The sequence below is a fragment of the Balaenoptera borealis genome (assembly GCF_965194805.1).
Source record: "Balaenoptera borealis genome assembly, chromosome: 1".
NCBI classification, from domain to species: domain Eukaryota; kingdom Metazoa; phylum Chordata; class Mammalia; order Artiodactyla; family Balaenopteridae; genus Balaenoptera; species Balaenoptera borealis.
Window position 1 is genome coordinate 36,794,703 of NC_138860.1, and position 25,756 is coordinate 36,820,458.

The 25,756-nt window shown below is 50.8% G+C and overlaps 1 protein-coding gene across 1 annotated transcript in view; it reads right to left on the reverse strand.

The window, feature by feature from the left end:
- Positions 1-25,756, reverse strand: part of LOC309632071 (uncharacterized protein) — a 74,602-nt gene that overhangs the window by 3,933 nt on the left and 44,913 nt on the right. Inside the window, exons 5-6 of the mRNA XM_082399215.1 lie at positions 21,145-24,380; positions 9,940-10,038 (exon numbers count right to left, since the gene is read on the reverse strand). The gene's annotated coding sequence lies outside the window, so the exon portion shown is untranslated. The remainder of the gene's footprint in view (positions 1-9,939; positions 10,039-21,144; positions 24,381-25,756) is intronic.

Consider the following 25,756-nt stretch of genomic DNA (forward strand, 5'->3'; position numbering starts at 1 on the left):
GTCACGTGCCTCCCCTGCTCAAAGGTGCTCAGTCCTACCTCTGTTACCCACAGCATAAAGTCCATTTCATGATAGATACTTGAAAGCTTTCTACAGTTAATTCCCAACTTTTCTTCCCAAGCCTTCTCTTTCTGCAACACTTCAGATAACCTGCTCTCAGTCAAGCCAGACCATCCGTCCTGTGCTCTCTGCTGTATTCCTGGTTCACTATTGGCTGAAGCGCCTCTGGTCTTGTCTGATCCTGGGCATCTTCCAGGGCCCAGCTCACAGAGCCCATTCTGTGCAGAACTTCCTGATTTCTGCCCAGCTCTCAGCCTTCATTATTTCCTGGCCTTGAGTTCACCACATTCAAGTATCTGTATCCATGTGTGTGGGAGAAGACATATCTTCCACATCACTTTAATGCGTGGGTGTGGCTAATGAAAAACCCAAGTCCCAACCATGAAAGCATCACATGTTTCTGAACCATGGCTGCACACTGGAATCCCCTGGAGACTTTTACTGATGCCTGGGTCCCACGCCCCCAAAATTTGTCATGTCATTGACCTGGGGTGTGGCCTGGGCAAGTAATTCTAATATGCAGCTAAGTGTGAGAACCTCTGCATTAGTGGTCCTCCAGTCTCAGAGTCCACTTCTACACATGAACTTATAAAGACATAAGGTGAATGCTTACACTTACAGAATAAAATCATGGTTTTGTAATTCAGCCTATAAAGAAATCAGAAAATATCTAAAACTTGAATTAAGGTCTTATTGCCTGCCTCACCAAAAGAGGCTATCTGTGGTTTAAAAACAAAACAAAAACAAACAAAAAGCAATCTTTCTAATATCAACACTGGATGAAAATTAGTTTGACTATAACTAAAGAATGCATTTTATCAAATTTTGTCTTCTAACTTGAGACTATAGTATATTTTTTAAATTGGCATAAAATAAACAGGGAGAGCTTTTAAGGTGACTAACAATAAAAGTCCTCCACAAGAATTCTGAAGACAGCTGAGGTAGGCAGGAGTTTAAATTGTTCAAGAATGTTCTAGGTTTAAGGAAAATAGGCAACTCTGGTATTCTAAAACTTAGTAATTTTTGACGATATTGTAACCAAGAATGAATATTTTTGCATATTAAACATTTTATATATTTGTACTCAAGAGTAGGATTTAACATAGTCTATTGACTTTCAGAAACAATGCAAAATAGAGAGAGCGTACACATATTTTTTTTGTCTTCTAAGCTGCATTGCTTTCGTCATTTCCAGGCTCATCCATCCAGAAAAGGTTACCCTAGAATGAAGTGGTTCACCTTTATAGTATTAGCACTGCTGCCCTCCTGTGGCCTGTTAGGGCATTTGACCATGCCTTTCTTAGTTTTTCAAACTTTGTTATTACTCAGAGATTTTAGTCATTGCTGAGTCCCAGAAACCGTTTTTAATTTCATTTTAATTAACTAGCTCTTTTCTGCTTGCCTTCTAGGAAATTAACTTTTGAAAAAGCGCTAACCTCTGTCCTTTATGGCATACATATGGAGGAGCATAATATTGCGGTCTGCGGTCAGTAACTATTTTTCCTTCCCTCCGGCTTAAATACCAGCAGAAAGTGACCAAAATTGCCTTAAGTATGCATCACATTGAGAAAGCTACCCACCCTGATTCCTGACTTATCAGCCCAAGAAAACTTGTTTGGGATAGTAAAACTCATATTTGCCAGGCAGTCACTTAAGTTTCTATCGTTCACCACCTTTACGTAGCTTTTAGAAGCAACTATGGTACGTACGTATGACACAATGGCAGGCCTTGTGCAAAACTAGCAGAAAGAATCAGGGCACCTGGCATCCTGGTGCTTAGGGTTTGTGGCATCGTTGAGAATTCTGGAGACTACTATCATTTATATGAGCACTATTCATGGTGTTCAGGAAAATGACTGGTCTTCTGATCACTCACTGCCACCTGAAAAGGATCCAAGGCAAAATATTCCTTTCAATCTGTCTTTGACGTGGACTCAATTATTGGAGAATCCTAGGGTAGGATCCCATACAACCACGCTTCTCAAATTTTTGTGTGCAGGTGAATCACACGATGATCTTGCTAAAATGCAGATTCTTGAAGCAGTAGGCCTCGCGTGGGGCCCGAGGTTCTGCATTTGTATGTGTTCCACATACTGCTGTTTGTGGAGGCTGTATAATGGCCTCCAGAGATACTGGAGTCATAATACAAGTATCACCCTACTTTTTAAAATCCACTTTATGCCACTTAGTGCTTTTACAAAAGACCTGCATTGGTACCTGCTTCCATTAATCAAAAGAAATCCGAAGAGGATTTTTGCTTTTATGAAAAAAAAAGTGAAGGAAGCCCTCGCACAGAAGCGAAGACCCAACACAGCCAAAATAAATAAATAAATAATAATTAAAAAAAAAAAAAAGTGAAAAGCGAAAATATCGTTCAGCATTTATTTTGCAGCGAGCTGTTATACAGGCAGCCCACACAGGAGGTGAGAGTGGCACCCCCAAGCTCCTTCCTGGGAACTAGACTCAGCATCTCAGCATCAAGTTGCCATAGGTCTAAAAGTATCTGTGCTTTATCTCCATTTATTTTGTGCATCCCTTTGCAAGGTATGCCCTTAGGCATTTGCTTCAATGCTTTATGCCAAATCTGCTTATGAAAGCTTGCATAGGAACACTCTACTTTCAGATACCAGGGGAAAGCAGTACCTGGAACCTGTGAATGTGGCTTTGTATGCAAAGGGTCTTTCTTTGCAGATGAGATTTTGGGCGGGGAGATTATCCCCCCCAGGTGGGGCCCTGAGTGTAATCATATTTAATCCTCAGGAGAAGAAGGCAGAGGAAGCCTTGACTACAGCAGAAGGCAATGTGACCACTGATGCAGCATGCTATGGTGTTGGCTTTGAGGGTGGAAGAAGGGGCCACAAGCCAAAGAATGCAGCTATGGAAGCTGGAAAAGGCAAGGAAACTGATTCTCAGACAGCACATCTGGAGGGAGCATGGCCCTGCCTATAACCTGATTTCAGATTCTGACCTCCAGAACTAAAAGAATACAGGTGTGTTGTTTTAGACAAGTTATTGTGTAAATGTTTGTGTCCCACCAAAAAGTCCTACCTTAAAATCCTAACCCGAAGGTGACCGTATTAGGAGGTGGGGCCACTGCGAAGTGATTAGGTCATGAAGGTGGAGACTTCATGAATGGGATTAGTGTCCTGATAAAAAGAGACCCCAAATCCCTTCACCCCCCTGCCCCAGGAAGTTACATGGCACTGTCTACAAACCAGAAAGCTGGCTCTCACCAGGCACTGAATCTGCCAGCACCTTGATCTTGGCCTTCCCAGCCTCCAAACCATGAGAAGTAAATCTGTTGTTTATAAGCTGCCTTGTCTGTAGTGTTTTGTTATAGCAGCCCGAAGAGACTAAGACACCAAGTTTGTTGTAACTTGTGAAAGTGGCCACAGGAAACTAATACACCGACGCCACGAGTCCTCAGGTCACATTTTGTGTAGAAGCAAGACCCAGAGGGGGAGCTCTCAACCCTGACTGCGCAGTAGAATCCCCTGGGAAACTTTCAAAAAACACATGTCCAGACCCCATTTCTACAGCAGTATAACCAGAACCTGTAGGGGTGGGATCTGAAAATCACTATTCTAATGGCTCCTTGGGTGAATGTAATCAGAAGGTGGGTGGAGCTGTATCACATTAGAATAAACACAAAACATCGCTTTCCTTGTGTTCAAGGAAAACTCTTAAACTGCCCTAAAATGTAGACACACCAGTCTGCTAGGCAATTCCATGAAACTATACACCAGCTTCTCAAAGCGCAGGGCTGTGCCAACATCTTACATGAAGACTTACCAGGTTGGAGATTTAACACGTTGTTTACCCTAAGCTGGTAAAAGACTTGACTTGTCTCATAGTTATTAAGATTCACCAGCACTTAGTTCCACAGGTGGGAATTCTTTGCCAGTACAACTTGCATGAGGCTGGAGGTGCCTTCAGTCCAACTCGCTCTCCACTGACACGCTTACAGTAAATGGGTGGCAAAACTCAGGGAAGCGAGCTCCATGCCTGACAAAGCATTTTCTATATCTGGGTGGAAAGCATGGCCTCAAAAACCAGACTCAAGATGTCTCCAAAAGAAACATTCTGCTTAGCAATTTATAAAGAAAGACCACCCTGGAATGCCAACTTTAGGTAAAGACCTGTCAGCCTCCAGAAGAATAAAGCAAAATAATCCTAAATGAGGGGCATGTTAATTACTTGGGGTGTGCATTGTGCATCTCATAACCCAGCCATAAGCACTATTTAAGTATTCATGGGAGCACCAGAAAGTACTTTTATGTAAAAGATGTCTCAAGTCATTGTTTTTGTGCTTTGATGCTAAACTCCATCTTTTGGCACTTTCTTATTTGGGGACTGGAATCACAGCAACCTGCTGGCAGAATCCATGAGTTACTTGTTTTATTTGGAACACATAGGCTGGAGCTAGGGACACAGTAGGTGAATCAAAAGTTGTTCAGTTTGTTACAACTGACCCAAAGCTGTTATGCCCATAGGTCTATTGTAGCTACCTCAGCAAAGAAGTGAATAAAACAATTCAGGGTCTTAACTGTTCCCACCACCACATCCTGGGGATTAGAACATGAATTCTCCAGTCAACAGCCTGAAACATCACTGCAGCTGCAGTGAAAGGGTGCATTCCATTCACGGGGAAGTTTTCCCAACAGATGCTTCACCTGTCCCACCTCCACCCGATTGGGCAGGGCAGCCAGCTGGGGGAGGACGGGCAGGAGGTGGACTTAGAAAGGCTTCCCAGGTGGTTGAGATGCCACCACTTATGGAGAACCACTGGCGTGAAACAAAAGTCCTGCAGGTAGGTCAGGTCTGGCCTTGCATCTCCTGTGCAAAATGGTCAATCAAGGGGACACAGCCCTCCTACCTGAAGAATCCCCAAGTTTAATCCCCTGTGAAATCAAGCCTGGCTCATCCCTGAATACCTTTACAGAACTGGTTCACTCTGTCTTCAAGAGTTGATTGATAGAAACTAAGAACCAAAAGTAACAACACTCCTGAATCTCTTTTAACGCAGCTGAATTCATCAGTGCTCCTCCAAGGGCCATGTGAGTACAGGCTCAGTTATGCCAATATTTCTGAGGGAACACTGACTGCAGAGGCTCCAGGGCTGCAGCCCACTGGGAACCGAGGTCAGTTTCCCGTTCAATAAGCAGCATCCTTCAGCCCAGGTCTGCAACATGTCTCTCTTCTGTAATCCTTTTTTCTCATTTTATTTCTTGGCTCATAGAATTTCATTCCTGTCTTCATAGGCTACATTTTTAATATGTTTGCTGTAACCGACTTCAAATTCTTTACGAAATAGGTAAGATCTGCACAGCAAATTAACTTTTCAGGACCCCACTTATCATCATCATACAATTATGAATGGAAAATAATCTATGAAAAATGAAGACATGATAAATTGTATACAGTAAAGCATTTATTAAGGTCAGGATGCATGACAGAAAGATAATTTAACAGCAACCAATTTATAGTTTACATCACTACCACATTTCAGCAAATGGAGGACATTAGGTAAATTATAGTGATTTGTTTTTAAAAATCCATTAACTGATCTATTATCCGTGCATAAAGTATTGTAGATATAGTTAAAGAAGCTAGTAGGAAAAAGCATAACCTTCCTCCCCCTCTCTCTGCCCATCCATCTTCCAGGAAGCCACAGGCTGTTGCTGACCAGACTTGGCATGAGGCCTCGAGGCTGCTGCTTTTCCCCCTACATCATAACCGATTTCAAATGGTGCTAGACAAAAACAGACTCTGAACACCAGGAGAAATCGGTCAGCCTGTGTAAGAGATGGGTCCAGTGGTGCTGGGTGGGGTCCGGCACCTTGACAGTGCAGGTGGCAAGTTTGATTTCAGCTGCTCGGCAACTGTTGCTGAATGCTCCATGGCATCTAGGAGCAGGTGAACAGTGCTGAAGTGATGAGATAGTCCTCCTGGGACACAGCCCTCCCCTTGCCTATTGCAATCAAGTACCCAACCCAGCATTGCCCAAGCATGTGCTCAAAGGCCCTACCAACAGGCTACTGCTGGTGGCTGCCGCTCCCTGTCAACAGAAAGACTATCACAACCTCTGGCTCTGCTCAAGCCTCTGAGTTTCTACTGAACACAACCTCATCCCTGCCCTGTCCCCCTCCGCAGCCCAACACACTCAAGAGTGTACTTTGCTTCTCAAGTTCTTCCTTTCTTGAACTGGCTCAGGTGGCAGGAGGAGGGGAGCTGATCCCACCAACAGCAGCTCCTCTGCGGTTGGCCTTTTGCTGTGCTGCAATTCTTACTCCTAAAACACTGATTTCAAATGGTGCTAGATACAAAGATGGAAAAATCTAAGCCACCATGTGAAACCAGCTTCCAGAAGAAGAGGATCTCACTGAAGAAAGAAGGGAGATGCGATCGGAAGACCCAGCCTCTGCCCCGAGCAGAGGTGTCTTCTTGCAGTTCCACTTGTGACAGGACATAATATATGGATCCATTAGAAAGGCACAGAGAAGAGTTACAAAGTGATGCTCAAAGAACATGAAAGTCAAAGTTGATAAATTACATAGACAATCGCAATTCACAACTCATGATTTCTAGGTTATTTAATTCCATAACCAGTCCCTACCTATTATTATATATATGACAAAATAAAATAGCCAAAGCTGTTACTAAACTGGGTTAATATTTACATTAGTATTGCCCTGCTTTGTAAACTATTTCACAGTATGCAAAGCATTTTCCGATATTATCTCATGTCATCAGGAAACAAGCACCCTTTCTGCCTGTGAGGCTCTAGCCACTACACAAAGGTGGGTTTCACCTGAGCCAGGGCAACTCTTCCATGTACCCTAGTCAGGAAGATCATGGGCTCCTCCTTCCCAGCCATAGGTGAGTGGTCAGGACATTCAAATATGACCCCGTTAATTGCCAATCTTATTTATTCTCTACTGTGACACAAAAAGATCAGTGTCTTATAATTGTACTAAGTAGATAATCCTCTAATAAAAGAATGGAGTTTTGTGTTGTTTTCAAATTCTGCCTGAAAATTAGGTTTGCAAATGGTGTTCAAATTAGATTTCCCATCTCCTAATGGCACCATCTTTTTTGGTTGTTTGAAGCTAAGAAAATATGTCTGTATTTCCTCTGATACCATAACCAAGAGAAAGAAGAATCTGTATCTCTCAGGTTCCCTACCAATTCTTCAGGACTCTAGATAAACCCTTATATTTTTTATTGCCTCCTGGAAATAACACCATGTGTTGCTCTAGGGAAGAGAAGGAAATAAAATTTGAACACCAAGTTGTGCTCTTGAATTCTCACAACAGTCTTGTGAAGTAGGTATTATTCCCTTTCTTGCAGGAGAAGAAACTGATCCTCAATGTGGTTCAAAAACTTGTCCACAGTCCCATGACTAGTGAATGGTGTCGATTCCAGGTGTGACTCCAGAGTCTGTGCTCCTACCCCTCTACCCATTGCTGCCTGCTTTGTAGTTTGACTATCGTCTCATTCTGTTCTTGAACTTAATTATGAGCAAGACTGAGGGTTAGCGAAGTCCTAGGCAATATTTCTGCATAGATGGGGGGGTATTACTGACTGTACATGTTAAACTTGGGTGGAGATGAGAGCACACCTGGTTCTGCAAGGAGCCGGTGCTTCAATACTTGCTTTGTTCTCCAGCACCCTGGTGCCTCTGTGGTCTCCACTGCACGGCTGTGGGAGGGGAAGACGCTGGGGATGAACTGCCCTGCAGTTCCTGTGCTGGACGCCTGAGCAATCCTGACAGCAGGCAGCACTAGGCTCTGCAGCCCGTGGGGCTCTGCGGGGCCTCGGCCACAGACGGGAGAGCCAGGGCTGGGGATCAGCGCTGCCTGCAAGGGCTCTAAGTAAGGACACCTGCAGTCAACAGCGGAGGGAAGGTCGGTGTGCAGGGGGGCGGGGGGTGAATCTAAGGCTTTAAGGTCACCACTGAGCGTTAATGATAGTCATTCCAGTAGAATATGAACCCTATAAAACATGGGGTTTGGAGACCTACATTTGCTAATTCTCAGCTTTGCCGCTCTGTACTTCAGCCAAACTCTTCTTCCTTTGTAACTTCCAACTGCCACTCTCCACAAACCCCTTCCTAAGGTGTCGTCACAGGAGTCCTTTGGTGATCCAGACTGCCTCTTTCTCCACCAGAAGGCCTCTGCACAGGCTGTTCCTTCTTTCTGGAACACTCTGCATCTACTCTCCCATAACTACCAACCCTCAATCACTGCCCTCCCCGCCAAGTAAGCCTGGTGGTCTGAAGTCCTCCTTCAGGTCTCGGCTGGGCCACCCCGTCCGCAGGAAAGCTCCCCAGTCTAGCCTGGCTTTGGGTTAAGCTCCCCTCTCACACCATCAAGCTCTTGTCCTTCAGAACACATTCAGGTCATCTAGTCATGAGGGTGATTAATCCATGTCTCTCCTGCTACCCAGGAAGCGTCAGCTCTGAGTGCAGAGGAGGGGATGCACACAGCAGAGGAGCAACTGTCACCGAGGGAACTAAGGGACATGAACCTGAGTGTGGGCTCCAACTCTTGAGTTCTAAAATACTCTCAGTGTTCTGGAAGAAGAGACAAGAAATCATTAGCAATGCATTGCTGTAAACACTCTAAGAGTAGAGGGCGTAAAAGTCATCTTAGTAGCCAAACCTTTCACCCTTCCAATCCCGCCAGATAAAAGGGTCTGCTGAGGTCTCAGACCTCCCAACAGAACCAGGCTTCTCTCTTGAAGTCAGCCGAGCAATGAACGACTCACTTACCTGAAACCAGCTGCTGATTTTGTCCCCTAGTTGCATGTAGCCAGGTGATTTCATGTGGCTGGAAGCAGCTTGCTCTCCCTGGCACCCAACCTGAGGGCCTCCTTGATCTGGAAGAAGGCAGCCTGGTAAAACCCCAGCCTGCTAAGGGCTCTGTCGTCAAAGGCGGGACGCTGGATCCTCCCACCTCAGCCTAGCGGCCCCACGCAAGCTGACCAGTGGAGAAGGGCTTAGAGGGCTGCCGGGAAGGAGAATCAGCCCCTGAAGAGCGGGTATGTCAGCCCTGGGAGGTGCCACAGCGCAGGAAGAGGGTTTGGGGGCCACAATGCCGCACCAGTCCAGTCTGTGCCCACATTCTATTTGGAGGTTTTTCCACCCCCTCATGCCTACGAAACTCCTCTGCCTGGGCAGGGACCCGAGGGTGGAGGAAAGGTCACCATACAGTGAATCAGAACACAGTGGCTTTAATTCCTGCTCAGCCAAGCTCTGAGAACTGGGGCCTGCACTTTCCTGGAATAGGCCTCGGAATGTCCATCCGAAAAGAGAGGGGCTGGTGCAGACTGGTCACTGCACATTCAAATGTGCGGAGGGGTCAGGCAGGAAACTTAAGACAGAGAAGCAGAGACAGTGTGCAGCAGAAGTATGGGGACCTGGAGGGGCCGTGTTTAGTCTAAAGGCATGCAGAATCAGATACAGCCGAAAAAAAAAAAAAAAGAAACAAAAACTCTGCACAGGCCAAACAAAAACACCTGAGTGTTAAATACAGTTCATGGGCCGTTGCTTAAAGAATAGTCTGGAGATTGCAAAGAGAGCTTCTACTGCATTCTATAAATGATGCCGTGTCATTTAAAGTCCTAAAAATCCTATGCCCAGCACGGTGTCCAAAAAATAATACGGGAGGAAAACAGGAAGGAGAGGAATCCTTGTTTATGAAATCCGTAAGCAAACCCACGGAACAAACAGATATTTGCCTCCAGGAACCGAATGCTGCTGGCTTGTTCTGCGCTACCACAGCGTGTTCAAATCCAGAACGCTTGGGAAGGTTCCTGCGAGGCAGCAGCTTCTCCCTCCCTCCCAACCCAGCTGGGTGCTGAGTCACAGCTACTTACATGACTGACGCAAGTTCCAGCCAGGGTGGGGGAGGAGCGCCGGAAGTGGAGCCCAGATCATCCATCTTCCTGCTGCTGGGAATGCTGGTTTCAGGGCTCCTGGCAGTGAGGAAGAGTCATGTTGGTGAGAGAGGGGGCCTAGAAAAGGCCCTTTTGAAAAAGGGGAACAGTCTGCCCTTGAGTTAGTCCCAGACCATTGTACGTCTGAACAGAGAGGCCCAGCCCAGCTTCCTGTCACTCTCGGCTCTAGCCCTGGCCCAGTGTCCTGGACATTTTGTCTTAAGCTGTCAGGGTGGGACCTGTTGCCAACTAGCTGTGGTTAATGAATCAGAGGAAAGGGTGATAAAATGAAAGGTATATATACAGGGGGCCGTGGAGGAGGGGAACGTGGAGCTGGCTCTCTCTCTCTTCCTCTCTCTCTCTGGCAGCTTGGCCCCCAGGAGGGCTCAGCATCCAGGAACCACCACACTTCACAGGCCCTAGATCCCAAGGTGGGGATGACATACTCCAGACCCACTAAACCCCCCCAGATGACCCCTGAGGTAAAAAAATCACCACGTTCTCAGCTTGTGTGGGCCCAGCATCAGCAGTTCTGGTTTCTCTTGGGGCAGGGGTATGGAGGCCTAGGTTCCCAGGCCTCTGTCCCTTCCTCAACACCACTTGGGTCTGGAAATCGCCCAACCTCCCAGACTCAGGACAGGGCATGGAGGCCCTAATCGGGATGACTGGCTGGCCGGGAGGATGCACATGGCTATCCTGCCCTGGGGATGCCATGGGGCCTGGGGGGTAGCAGGAGACAGTGGGCAGCAAAGGGGAGGAGGAGGGGTGGCGTGAAGACGGGATCAAGGACGCCTCCCTGTTTCCCAGAGAGTGACTTAGGCTGGGCAGAGGATGGGCACAACCCTGAACTGCTTTCAGGGAAGCTGGTGCTTTCCACAAGAGGAAAAGCGAGTGTGCCTTTGGTCTATTACACACACGCAATGTCCACCAGAGTTCACAGGTCCAAGCCAACGCAGATCCAAAGAAAAACCACCAACAGTGCTCCCTTGTCACTCCCAAATCATCTACTTGACCCAGTGAAGATGGACTCAGACGTGAAACTTCAGGCTCAGGTGAAATCTAACTCCGGAGGTCGGGCGAGAGACACCCAGAGCCCGGCTTCCCCACCTCCCAAGGAGGAGCTGGGTCACCCCCTCCTGCAGCCACCAGGAGTAACTAGTAGGCACAGTATGCCGCCAGGAGCCCCATTCAGAGGACCGCATGCCTGCCTGCTGGGTGAAGCACGTTTCTGTCCCCAGGAACCTTTCCAGAGGCCTGCCCAGCCTCTGCAGTACTGCCCCCACTCCTCCTGGAAGGAGAGCAGAGCATCTCCCCAAGTCAGACATCCTCCCAGGAGCACAGTCCCGGCAGGCACCAGGAAGCCCGGGGCGTACCCACTAACCTCCGAGTGGCGGTTCTACCCAGTACCTGGGCACACACCTGGCGGAGCACTTGGACCGGGTCATGCCCATGACCTGGTTCCACTTCCCTAGGTGGGGGGTGGGAGGCTGGGCAGACAGAGGGTAGGTCTGGAGTCCAAAGCCAGCTTGGAGCACCTTTCTCTCCTGCTTCCCCTGCAGCTGGCCCGGCTGGTGGCTGTACCTTCACGGCTATGCCAGCCTCATTCTGTTATCAGGACCTCTGTCTGCCAGTCTCAGGACCTGGAACAGTGCGTAGTGGGAGGAGGCAGGAAGAGGAGGGAGGGGAGGGAGGAGGAGGAGGGAGGGAGGAGGAGGAGGGAGGGAGGAGGAGGAGGAGGAGGAGGGGGAAGGGAGGGAGGGGGAGGAGGTACTTTCACAGTCCAGTGCATTCCCATCAGATCGGAGAGGGGAACACGTACAACTTCCCCTTTTCAAGAGCTCCGCTGCCCCCACTTTCGTTTCGGTTCCTTCCCCTCTGGACTGGGGATGGCACGGCTGGTGGGCTGGGCAGGGGCGGGCACCCAGGTGCCCAGCCAACTGGGCTCTTGCCTGGCTCCATCTCGGGCCTGGCAGGCTCCCTCGCCCATTACCCGGCATGCCCTTCTCCTTGTCAGGGAGGCCGCGCCCTCTTGTTTTCAAAGTTTTATAACAGTATTGTTTGTTGTCCAGCAGATTAAATTCTTTTGGAGGCGGGTTGGCGGGGGCAGGGGGGGGGAGGTTAGGGAGAGGGAGGAGGGAAAAGAGAGAGGGAGAGAAAACACAAATAACTGCTATTAGGGCCAAAAGATTAAATGAGTTCCTTTCTGAACGCAGAGTTCACCTGTCTTGGAGAGAGGCCAGTGGCCAGGAGCCCATGTTCCCTTCCTCTCTGTCCCTGTCGCTCTCTTCTCTCTGCCCCCTCCTCACCTAGCAAGGTGACATGTGGTCTCAGACTTTCCAGGCCACTACTCAGGGTTCAAGCTGAAAAGAAGAAACAGCTAACAGGGCTGGGGGGGATTCATGCCTGAGCAACTCCCACCCCAGATAGGAAGCACGACATGGGGCCGAGCTGGTCCTGGCAAGGAGACCCTGGATTCTCATCTCCTCAGGGCTTTGGATGACCTTCTCCAGGACCAGACGGGGAGCTGCCCCATTTCAGAAACGGTTCATCTCTGCAGTGAGCCTGTGCTGTGTTCACATGTGAAATAAAAGTGATACATTCTATGATGTTAGAGACACGGGAAGAACTGGACCCCAAGGAAATGGTAACACTAACGCATGGACAAAAATTCCCATATACCTAAGGAGTGAGTGAGGGTGAGAAACAGAAAAGAAGGGAGATAGAAAGCTGATATAAAATAAGCATGATCTTACAAAGAGGGGGAACCAGTGAAAGGTTCCTGACCTGTCAGGCCTTTCGATGCTAAATCTGCAGGCAGTAACAATACAAAAGGATATATGATTCTCCATATTTAATACAACCCTCATTTAGACGTTAACTGGTTGACTTTGGACTTTGGTCACCTCTAAGTAGTATGCTCACTTCAACACACACCCGTGCCTTTAGAACAGCAGGCAATGCTGGTGGTCCCAGAGCTGTGGACCTGCCCTGCGATATTCCTCTTCCATCTCCTGTCTTTCTCCAACGACTATGCATGGCCCTGCCTCATGCACCCCTCTCTCTCTTTCACACACGCACGCGCGCGCGCGCGCGCGCGCGCGCGCGCTCCTTCACATCTCTGATGCCTATCAAAGATCCCTAGGGCTAGGAGGAATTGGCGGGGGCGGAGGGGTGATACAAATCAGGATTAGAGCAGCTCAGGGCTCTTTCCTGCCAGGGATAAGGGGAAATGTGCCTTTCTCCCTTTTTTATTTTCAAATATTATCAGTCCTATACGGTCAGTGGCAGGAGCTCTCTCTGCAAGGAGAAACAATGCTCATGTGTCCGTCCCTCCCCACCCCCCGACCCCGCCCCAGGCTCAGGCGTGCCTCAGAGGCAGAAAGGAAAGATGAAGCCTGCAACGGATCCTGATACCCACACTCATGCTGTTCTGGGGTGGCCTCAGAGTTCACAGACTCAGGCCCAAAGGCCCCTGTCCAGGACCTCCAGCTTCCCCCTCTCAGATAAAGAAGCCTCATCTTTCCTTGGGAACCCTCAGCAAAGGGGATGCCACAGTCCTTCCCAAAGTCTAGCCTAAGCCACCCTCCCTGCTACAGGTTCAGCCATCCTCTTTCCCAACCTCCAGGCAAACAGGGTCTGATATGACAAATCTTCACACGTAAAGTTACTGAAGCCTGCATCCACCAAAACAATCCCCCGGTAGCTTCCCCATCACGGGGTTTCTCTACAAGCCGAGGCTGCATTCAGGGGATACAAATGGACAAACGTCCAATCCCAATCCTTCTTCAAGGAACACCCCGGGATAAAGCCTAAGCCACCGTAGCTAAATGTGTTGTAAATAAACACTTCTTTCCCCCTCAAAGAGGTTCTGGCCTATTTGAATGAAGATCACACACAGAGGGCCACATGGCCAAGAAGATGCGCAGCTCTCACTCTGCCTCAGCACCCTTCTAAAGGGTGAGGGTTGTGCTCAGTATTCAGAAAACACTGCCACCAAGAATTCTCTGACCACCTTCTCCTCCGTGGGAAAGGGCTACTTGGTCAAGTCAATAGTGATTCAAACAATCAGAGCTGAAGCCAGCGTTTCCAGTATCTTACTTTACCATTGTACATCAGCCAATTCTTCCAGCAGGTGCTGTACACTAAGTAGCTAACAAACAGGTAACGTACACACAGTGTGCATCCCGGGCAAAGCTCCGTGTGTACCTTATAAATCCGATGGTAAAATCTCAAAGACCCCACAGTGAGGCCTCATTTCTAAGAGAGCTACTTAGCAGAAGCATGACCATAGGCACAAGCATGAAGTGCCATAGACGTGTCAGAACTGTCTGAAGCACTGCATATTCCAGAAGCTTCCAAATGTAAGAAACCTCACCAGAAACACATGATGCATGCTTGGCTTCCCAGCCAAGGAGTGCAAGCCAGTCTTCACAAGAGCGCCAAGAAGTTGAAAGAACAGAGAACGGGAGAACCCAGATATTCTGAGGTTTCCTGCCCCTTCAATATATAGAGAAGGGATCAAGACCTAGAGAGATCAAGTCAACTGCCCAAGACCCACCCCGATCCCTGCCCCGCTCCATGGGTCCCACAACTAGAACCCAAGGAAATGACAACCAGAGTCAGGGGGCCTGGGTGGGTGTCCAAAATTAAGCGTATACAAGCAGTTAGACCCTGGCAGGATTCTCTCTGGTTCAGTGTCATCAACTACAGGGCTAATACCACCCACTTGCCCTCACAGGGCTGTGTGAGGCCAAAAGAGCTCGCAAACGTGAAAAGAACTGTGAAACATCGCACGGCGCATGTGAGACAATGGTTACTAGTCAATTCCTCTCCTGCCTGCATCCTAGCCCAAATCCCTCTTCCCACCACCCTCGTGGGAGCTGGGGAGGCTGGGCTCAGAGTTACAAATCCCAGGTAAGTGTCCTGCAGAGTGGCAAGCAGACGGCATCTTGGAGAAATGTAGCTATTTGTAAAGCTCTGCATTCTGTCTAGCGGGTTGCACGATGTGTGCCTCCGCCTCAGGGCTCCTACCCACGCAGCCCAGGAAACATGGTGGACGTCAGGGACTCAGGCTGTCATGGAGAAGTGAGGCCAGGACCCGGCCACTCCTGGCCACAGCCTGGCTTTGCACAAAAGCCCGGAAGGGCCTGGGACCCTGGGCTTTGCTGTATGTGTTTCATTTTTGCTGTCTTTTAAAGAGTGACTCAAGACTAAAAAGCCAAAATGGAACTGGTAGCTCTGAGATACTTCTGTTTTTGTTTTCTTTTGTCTTGTCTTTTTATCGTTTTGTTTTTGTTTTTTTAAATAGAAGGGCTTAAACAACCACATGAGAAAAGAAAGCTAAATATAAAGGGAAACTTCCTGACAGCAAAGGGGCACAGACCTTGAGGATAAGTCTCAGGGAATGCACAGGACACAAGGGCCCTGCAGTCCCATTTTCTCTCCAGGATTTAGGGCCAGAAAGGATGGCACATCTTTCCTGGGGCACGGCATGTCAAGTCACCCCCTGCAGCACAGCAAGCCCCCAGCAGCTCCCACATGGCCCATCTCCAGACAAGCCTCTTGGTGGGAGCCAGAGTCCACGTCCTTGGTCACCTGGAGGGTGCTCATCAGCCACCTTCATGCAATCTTCACCCTTCGCACTTGCTTTTGGGGGGCTTTCGAAAACTGTCTCCACCCACCCGCCCTAATTCATGCCGACAGTGTCCCTTCAGAAAACACGATTACAGCTGCTCTCAGACGGGTCTTCAAGGTCCCACCCCTCTCTTGTGATGCAGATCCTGAGTTTCGGGCTAAGAAATACCTCCATGAACATCCAGGGAGCCCCCATATGGGAGTTGGCAGGAACCTCCAAAAAGATTCTGATTCAACCCTCTCATTTTACAGATAATGAAACTGAGGCCCAAAGAGGTGAAGGGGGTGAGTGAGTTTTTACCAAGGGAGCCAGAACCCAGGCCTGGTGACTCGTCTACAGGCTCCCTGGGCCCCCACAACCATACACCACCAAGACCCACACGGCCCCCTGCCAGCAGGTGGCAGTCTCCATGGTCAGGGTGGGCCAGGCGGCAAGAACCATGGCACCAAAGAGGGAGAATCTCGTGGCCCGACTCACCCTGGGCCCAGCAGACACTGCACTCCTACCATGTAAACAAGTCCTGAGCCCTGAAGTTGCACACAGGAAATGTCTCCTCCCCCGTCCCCAGCCACCGACCTCTCAAGACACAGAGCTCGTCCAAGCATCTGATACAAGGGGACTCCCCTCCCTTAGCCTCTGCCTGTCACTTCCCTACTGCGAAATCTCGCAACCACGTGTTCTGGCAGGAGAGGCTCAGCTGAAGTCTGCCTCCTGCAGACATATGTTTTACCAGTGACTCGGCAAAGACTGAACCCGAGTGTCCCCCTGTGCTGCGTGGACCAGAGGTGGCCATGGTGACCAGGCTGAGGTGGAGATGCCAGCTGGCGCCTGGTGAGGGTGGGAGATGGAAGGTCAGGAGCAGCCACGGCTAATGGAAAAAACCCTAGTCTGCTGGTGACGAAACTACAGACTACTGCCACCTTGATTCCTGACTCACTCCAAGTTCCTGTGAGCTCTGTGGACCTTGGATGGATTTTCCCAGCTGTTAGGAAAAGAGAGGGGTTAGTCTGTGTATCAGTTCTCTTTGGAGGCTCAATCAATACGGCTTCCCCAGGTGGCCGAGGTCCTTCTGTCTCTCAAATTCCCTCCTTGACCAACATCTGGATGCCTCTTCTTATGTAGGAGTGTCCTTCTTTTCCATATATGTCTACTTTATTTTTAAATTCTATTTATTATTATTAATGATCTCTCCCCACGCTAGAATATACACCCAACAAGAGCAGAAACTTGGTTTCGTTGAATTCTGCATCCCTAGCACCTAGCTGAGTGCCTGGCATATATACAGCAGAGGCTGAAGACATATTTGTAGAAGGAATGTATTTGCCTGCCTATCCACGGATACCAAAGGGTATCTGCCCCTGCCCTGCCTCCCTCAAAAGGGATGTAATGCAGTCATCCCTGTGACAGCAGAGTCCCCTGGGTATCTGGCCTTTCACTCTGGGTCACATCATTTGCCTATCCTCTGAAGGTCTTAGCTCCCAAAAATGTCTGGCTTCAGCCTAAGGGGGTGAAGAAAAAGTACAGGCTTTGGACTCAGAAGTGCCTGAGTTTAAATCTCAGTAGTGCCACCTACCAAGTGTGTGACCTTGGTTAAGTCACTTAACAATCACAGTGTCTTTAACCATAAAAGGGAAGTAACACCTACTGCATATGGTTGTTCTGAGCATGAAATCAAATAAGCAAAAGGAGGCCCTAACAAAGGTCAGTTTCCCTTTCCCTGGCCTGCATGCTGAGACCAAGAACTCTGATGCCTATCTCTGGGCTCCATGCACACACGTGTTCACTCAGGCCACAGCAGGCAGCCCTGGCTGAATGCTGGACACCTCCTCCAACCCCCTCCTGGCCTTGATCTTGTGGTCAGACGCTGTACAACCACCTCCCCGCATGGCCCTCTCCATCCTTGTCCCCCTGCTCCTCCCCTGCCCAGGCTCCACACTGTTGCATCAGGCTCCGCAAAGGCCCGGGGCCTGGAGGCGTTCTCTGGCCTTACCAGCCCACGAGCAGCTCCTGTGGAAGGAGCTACCAAGGAACCAAACCCAGTCTCTGCTTTCCTCACAGACACTCCAAGTCCCAGAAAAGCAACGCAAGATGCGGGCCTCCCACAGACAGCCGGCTAGTGGAAAAGGCACTCTCTCTCGCATATTTCAGAGGGAGGCAACGTGTCCAAAAAAGTGACCAGCATGAGGTACAGATCCTCTCTAAAGCTGCAGCTGCAGCCTCGGGGGCACTCGTGCCAGGGGATAGAGCTAAGATATGCATTAAACAATTCACAGCCCTGACCACACCAGGATTCAATGGAATAGGAAGGTGCTGACCAATCGCATCCTCTGGCAGGGCCCCTCCCCCATGCCTCCTGACCAAGCCACACCACCACGGCTCCAGTGCCACCAGCTCTGTTAACCGCTGCCGGACCCCAGCTGGAAAGGCCACGCTGCCTCCTGGCTCCCAGACTGCAGGGATTCAAAGGTCGAGAAAGAAGTGCCGGCTACGCCTGGCACCCCTCTCAGGGGATGCCAACTATTCTGCCAGCCTGGCTTCTGACACATAACGTTCCATGTCATGTCTGGAGAAGCCAGGCTGGTGAACAGGAAGGAGAGAACTAGATGAGGGACAAAAGTAGGAGAATCAGCAGGCGAGCACCAACCCCAATTCTGGGAACACCAGAGGCCACAGAGGCTACTACATCTCAAGGAGCAAAACCAACTTCCCCACCCTGGTGATATCAATCTAGCCGAGGGCAGGGCTGTGAATGGAGGCAGCGGTCACCTGGAGCCAGGCCCGGGGACGCACTGCACACAGGACAGCGAAGGCTCCCGAGCATGGCCAGCAGCTCCATCTGGCTCCAGCCTGACAGCCAGTGCTGGCCAGACTCTAGCTGACACATCTTGAGGGACTTGGCCAGCTCCTCTTCATCTCCCCAGCTGCACCAAGGCTGATCTGTCTGCTTTATTCATGTTCCAGGTCCAACACCCCTAGCCATCCCTCCCTTCGTTACTGCTGGAGGGGCTGAGACTTGTCAAATTCCTTGAAGGAAGAGACATCGGACTCTTCCAAACAGCCCTGGATTCCTCACTCAGCGAGGATCTCAGGCTGCTCACAGCCAACTCAGAGACTCATCTCAGATGGGAAGAGGAGAAGATGAAACACTGGGAAGCAGGGTACATCAGACTTCCCTGGGTAGGGGTGGGCGGGGGGAGTGGGGAGGAAACAACAGCCACATCCACGAGGCAACGGCAGAGAGCTGGCATCCCGCAGGTGCCCCCTGACATTAGCCGAGAGCGTCATAAAATTACCCAGCACCATCCCTTTTATCTTTAGACCCCAGACAATCTGTCAGCTCATTCCAACCGGGCCTATTGGCCCAGAATGTGGCAGGAATCTACTTGATAGGAGAAAGATTTCCTGGTAATGTGGCAAGTGCCTCCAGTCTGCCTTCTAAACCATCTCTGTAATGTGACGGACCTCCCCAGTTCTGCAGGCCCTCATCGTTTTTAATCACGATCGCTATTATTGTGACCAGCAACAGGTGACACAGAGAAAAAAACATTTCTACGTCAAACTGCCTGGAGATCTTTGCAATGGTTTACTGAGCCAGGATTTTTCTTAAAGTAAAGGCAATGAGGGCCTAGAGGAAAAAAGTTATTCACTCAAAAAAACAAAACAAAACAAAACAAAACAAGAAAAACCCAAAGTAGGGGGAAAGAGCCCCAAAGTCCACTGCCCAGCCCACAGTCTATAAGCTCCAGACCACAGCCCTAGACTAAGCGAGGCTAAAGGTGTCCAGACGACACAGGAAGAGAAGGCCCAGTTCCCAGGCGGGCTCCAGCCCCTCTGAGGGATCAGCACTCAGAATCTCATGCTATTCGTAGGGGGTCAGGGAGAGCGGCTGGTCAGTTACTGCGGGAGGCCCAGCTGTTTTGCCAACTACCACACCCAGCCATCTCCCACATGGCCAGTGCCTGATCGCTTAGGCTGGCTGCCCTGCCCCCGAGCCTTCGCTGGTTACTAACCCCATTCACAGAAAAGCCAGGAGGAGGAGAATAGAAAGAAGGGAGCAATTGTCTGGGAGATTCTGAATGGAGAAGTTTGAGGCTTCTCCACTGAGTAAGGGAAACGCCCTTGTGGGAAGAGCAGGGGGTGGGGGAGGGCCCGGAACGGGTGGCCCACACCTGACTTACCTGGGAGGCAGGGAAGGAGGGCGTTGAATCCTATCTTCCTTGCTGCACCTGGTTTCCAATAAGCAGCCTGGTAATGGTTCACCGACAAGACTGGGATGGCGTCACATCCATCAGCACTTGTGGTCACAGAACCACACAAACTGGGGGCTCAACAGCACCTCTGAAAGGGAGGAGGCAAAGACCCAGCCCACTCTGCCCTGTACCTCCCAGCATGACACGCTCATGCTCTTTCACCACCAGCTCCTCTGAGGACAGCTGGCCCCTTGTGCCGGTCAAGTCAGACTTCTGGAAGCCCCAAACGAGGGTGAGGGCGGGGAGCAGACAAGCTCCCGGATGCCCATAGCTGGGTCTGCCTCATATATCCCAAAGAAAATCAAAGGACGAGGGAGGGCTGGAGGAAGGCAGGAAAGGCAGCAGGTTCAAAAGAAGGAAGAGAGAGGTCAAAAGACATCCTCGGGCAAAGCAAGGCAAACCGGAAACCAGGAAGACACACCGGAGGCCACACTGTGCTTTCAGCCACATCATGTGCCCAGCCTCTCCTCCAAACCCAGGATCCAGGATCCTTCAAGAAGCACCAGCCCCTCCTGGCCCTCAGCCTACATCAGCGCCCTCCTCCACAAGATTTTGAATCTACTAGCATCTGAAATAGGGGGAAGGAGAGAAAGCTTGGCAGCCCTGAACCAGACACAGACACGTATACACAGATACACATATGCACGCGTGTGTGTGCATGCACACGCACACACACACACCCTCCCCAGTATAAAAGGCCCCATGGAGATGGCTCACACTCTCCAGGTTCTGGTTCTCTGATAGAAGCGCTCCTCTCCCACAGGGGAGGGCAGACACGTCTGATAAGAATTGCTTAGCACAACGCTATATATAGTCTAGGTTCCTAGCGGCCTAGAGATCTGGAGCTAGAACTTGGCAGAGAACCATGCTAGATGCTGGCAAGGCCCACCCCCCTCCCCCAGCTCCTCCAGCCAGCCAACTGAGAGCCTCACCTCCCTGCTGGGGGCAGTGAGCACAGGCAGGGCCCTTCCATTCAGCCCATGAACACCCTGCTCTGAGGGCCCCGGCCTTTTGGCTCTGTGTTAGGGAGAATCCACTTCTCCTGAATGTGAGGGGGATGTGCAGGGGCTGAACACTGAGTTCTAGCCTCTCTGCAGCTCTCCAGCAGCATGAGGAAATCGATCCAGTCCTCTCTTCTGGAGGACCAAGGGCGGCAGTGTGCAGGAAAGAATGGAGAAGGCACAGCAGCTGGCTAGGTTCAATAAACATCTATCCACTTCCGACGTTTGAAGAGATAAAAGAATGCAAAAAAATACTTACTGCAGAAAGCCAGGCTGCCAGGCAGCTCCTTTTTTTGTTCCAAATAAATGCAAATGGGCACACACTTATCCCACAGGATGACAACTGTCTTCTGCACACCAGCACAACCATCAGCTGAGTCTCCAGGAGTTTGTCACCTACTCATGGAGCTGTACTCCTCTGAGTCCTCTGTGGGGAAGAAGCGAAAGGTGGGCTCAGTTCCCAGGGCCAACCAAGCAATGCACATGCAGGCCCCAATCCGGGTCCCTTCTGGGCCCCCAGACATGGCCCTCCGCTGCGGCTCACCATCCACTGACAGAAGAAACACCACGCCGGGCCCAGCATCCTGGAGAAAGGCCAGTCCCAGAGGGCACACAGTCTCATCAAGGAGGGCCCATCCATCACATCTTTCTGAAAACAAACCTGAAGGACAACAGTTCCCTGAAGTACAGAACCTGGGCTCTCATCACATGCACAGCTTCTGGACAAAGAGACACAAAGGATCCGACACCCACATATATACAATTTTTTTAGGTCAAGTTGCTCTCTACTCAGGCTGAAAAAGATATGACGCAAAGGGGCCGGGGCTGCCTTTGCGCTTGGGTGGGGTCGGCCAACTCCCACCCTTCGCCCGTCGCACAGTCCGCTGTGACCTGGGCCGGGTCTCCCTGTCCCCTCTGGCTCCCAAGGCCCCAGAGCCACTCTTTCCAGATCCCAAAAAAGTCGCGCAGGGAAGTCCTTGGGGAGAGGAGGTGCGCGGCGACAAATGTCAGTACTGGCATCATCCATCCGCAGGAAAGCGTGAGGCTGAAAAGCGGCACACGAGGAAAGGAGGCAGAGAGCCCCAGGCCAGGCTGTCCCTCCATCCCCTCCCACAAGTTGTTTGCTCCTCCACCCCCAGACACTGGCCGAAAGCGGCGGAGGAGAGAAGGGAGGCCAGATGCTGGGGATAACGGTTTGGCTGAGATTCAGTGGCAATGGAGGCCCATGTTCTCTCTTGCTCCGAAGAAGGCATGGCGGGGCGGGGCCGGGCGGGCGGGGCGGGGCAGGGGGTGTCACGCGCACAAAGCGCAATGCTGCAGATTCAAGAAAAGCCTAGAACCCTGAGCCGCCATGATGACGCACACACAGACGCAAAGGTCAAGGACTTCAGGCCCACTACTGCGCCTAAGAAGGAAATGAGGAAGATGAAGGGGAGCAGATAAGGCTTTGATTTGGGATAATAAGGAAAGGAGAGGCTGAAGTGGGCTGCCCAAGAGCCGGTCTTCAGCTCAAGGCCTGTGATGTGGATCCACCATCTTCACGTGATGCCAGCAGAGGGAACCTACGACTCCAAATCCCCATAACGGGCACTAGGACTGCCAGGCCCACCCCTGCCCCCTAGAAGGGACCTGCCCTCCATCCAAGGCAATAAGCCACAACTGAGAAATCCCAAAGGGTTTTCTGAACCTGGGAAGATGTCTCTTGTTGGAGACCGGTGAGAGGAATTCAAGAAGTGATCCTGTTTGCCAAGCTCATCTAATAAAACATAAACAGCTGATTTTCTTTTCAGATTCTAAAATTCAAGGGTCTACAGGGTCCTACTGAGTTATCCGACGTCGCCCCCGTGCCTGGCAGTGGTCTTTCGTGTGCCAAGCCCTTCCTGAAAATGACCCCAGCCCAGGGTCAGCGCTGAGCCCCGACAAACTGTTTTTGCTGCTTTCATGTTGACAGAACGTCCTGGCCACTCGGCTGAGTGCTCCATCTCCCAGCTCCCGACACACTGAGTCATCATCCGAAGAGGAAAAAAACAACAAAGCAGCCGTCACCAGGGTCCCCGCTGCCGTCGGCTGACGACTCACGGGCTGTCGTCACTCTCTGCTCTGCAGCCCCGGAACTGGTGACAGGGGGCTTCGGGGTGCCCAACTCCCCTCCCACGGGATGCAACAGCATCAGGAAACAGGCAGCCACTGCTGCGTTCGGAAAGAAGGGAAACTAACCTGGCATCAAAAGGATCCCAGGAAGGCTCACTGTTTAACCCTCACTCCGCCACCACCAACGCTCATGGCGTTTCCATGGTGTTTTCCTGATGCCGAAGTTCCTAATGCAATAGAGGGTATTTACTCCAGGTGGGGGAAAGGCACTACCTCACAGGCTTCAGGTGCATACTGCCTGGTTACCTCCTCCCCTGCCCCTGCTTATGATACCACTGAACGCACATAAGCTTCCTTCTCCCCCAGTTCTTCTCGAGCCACCTGCTGTGGTCCTTTCTTAAGTCCCCACTAGACAACTGGGCAGGGGGAATGGAGCTGCATCACTTTCTCTTGGGAACCTATTTGCTTGGCAATATATCAGGCATTTCTGTGTAGTAGGTATAGAGGCTCCATCTCACTGACCGAGGAGGACACTAAGACTTAGAAAAATCAAGTAACTTGTCTAAAACCACCCACCTAAGATGAGGCAGAGTCAAGATGCAAACCTAGGTCTGCCCAAGCGCCATGTCTCTGCTTCTATGGTCTCCACTGATCTCTGGATTCCGGAGCTTATCCTGCTCTGAAGATGCTACAACCTATCCCACCTCTGCCTCCTCTTTCGAGGGGAAGGAGACCAGGAAAACTGAGGTTTGTTAGCCCATCAATTTCAGCTACAAAAAACTCCCCATTGTCTTGGGTGAACCTAGCCTCAAAGAAAGAGGAGAAAGTTAATGAGGCAGCAGGGAGGGTGGCATGGAAGAGCCAAGTGACCCAGACCTTGGGCGCAGGAAGATGAGCCACCCAAACTCTCACAGAACATCAGGGACTTACAAAACTCCTTAAATAGACACATTTTGGGGATCTACCTCGTAAGCGGCATTTTGCAGACACTGACGGCTGAGAAAAGAAAAATGCAAAGGCTTTCACAGACCAGGGTTCTAATCACGATCAGAACACTTACCGGCCATGGGACACTCCTCGCAGGGTTGCGGTGAGAAATAAATGAAATAACCGTCGTGAACCAGATGGATGTGGTACCTGGCAAACAGAAAGCACCACACAGGTACATGTTTCCCTTCTCTTCCCGAGCTTCCTGGGGCTCACAATCTAATAGGTGACAGACATAAGACTTATACACGAAGAACCACAGCACATCTACAGTAGCACAAAAGAGGCATGAAGCGTATGGGAGTCTGGCCGGATGGGAGGAGGACTGCTTCTTGTGCAGGTAATCAGGAGAGGTCCACGGAAGACGGTGGGACTGCCGCAGGTGGGTGCAGTGGAGAGGAGGCGTGGAGAATATCACTAGTGATAACAGAGAGATAGGAAAAGCAAGAAAAAGTAAGTCGCCTGGTTTTTCTGGAATACGTGGTCCACGTAGGGAAACTCAGAGAGGTGAGACCGAGTTTAGGAAAGCTAAGACAAGACTAGTTACAGACAGCCTCCAGCATCCTGCTAAAGGGAAGGAATCTCCTTCTGGAAACGATGAGAAACCATTTTAAATTTCTGAGCAAGAAAGACAAGATGGCCACTGCACGCAGAAGGGCCTGGAGAGGAGAGGGACGGGCAGCAGGGAGCCTCACTGGAGGACGACAGCTGGAACCATGGCACTGGCAGGGGGCGTGCGGAGGAACAGAGAGGAAAAAACGGGAAAAAGGCAGGGCCATCCAAACAAATCCTCAAAGCTGCCATGGACCCCACCCCCTGTCCCCACGGGGAGACTGCCAGAGACAGAACCTATTTGGGGAACACAAACCACAGGTCCGACACGTCTGAGATGAGCTGCCGTATCTCTGCCTCCACCCTCCCGCCCCAAACTCGGCTTTTCCCCGGACTGCTCTAAGCCTCAGGCCGATGAAGGCATGGGAGACCCAGGCCTTCAGTGAGCAATGCCCACGCTCTGGCAAAGCCAGGGCTGTGTCCGAGGGTGGGACTGGGCGGTCCTGCCCCTGGGGCCACCTTCACTGCGGCAGCCACCGCTGTGCCCGCCTCTGCTGCGCTTCTGCCCCCCCCGCACCCCCCTCGCCGCCGCCGCCTCCGTCATAGCCCCCGCCCCCCGCCCACTCTGCGGAACTGGCACAGCAGGACCAGAAAAACCAACGCCACCATGTCGGAGACCAGCAGAAATGCCTCCAAAATGGCAGCCTTATGATAAAAAGGAGTCCAAAAATATTATCAACCCACCCAGGGAAAGGGAAGCCAGAGACAAGGGGAGGGAACTGTCAACCACCTCCCAACTGCCCCCCTCCCCCGCAAAACCCTTACTCTCACAATTGTCACATCTTTCCCTTCAGAAACTTCCTCTCAAAAAGCAGAAAGCATAAGAGAGAAAGAAGGGCATCATCCCATCCTCCTGAGAGGTCCTGGGGGCCATAGGTGACATAGGGCATTCAGAAGGACATTCTGCGTTTCATATCCCAAGATGGGGGTCAGCAGTCCATTTCTGTCTTCAAACCCAGCCCCTATCGCTGACTGGACAAGAGCTAGCCCTCCAAGGGAGTGAAGTCTTTCACAGCTCACCCACCAGACCCTCCCCAGCTCCGTGGGCCCTGGGGAGCCAGGAGATAGGGTTGCAAGAAAGGGCCGAGAAGGCACAGCCGTGCCCTCCGTTATGTAATAAGAAGGGCGGTGCTGTCCTAGGCCAGAGACCCAGAGCGCATTGCGTTCCCAGATGCGCAGTC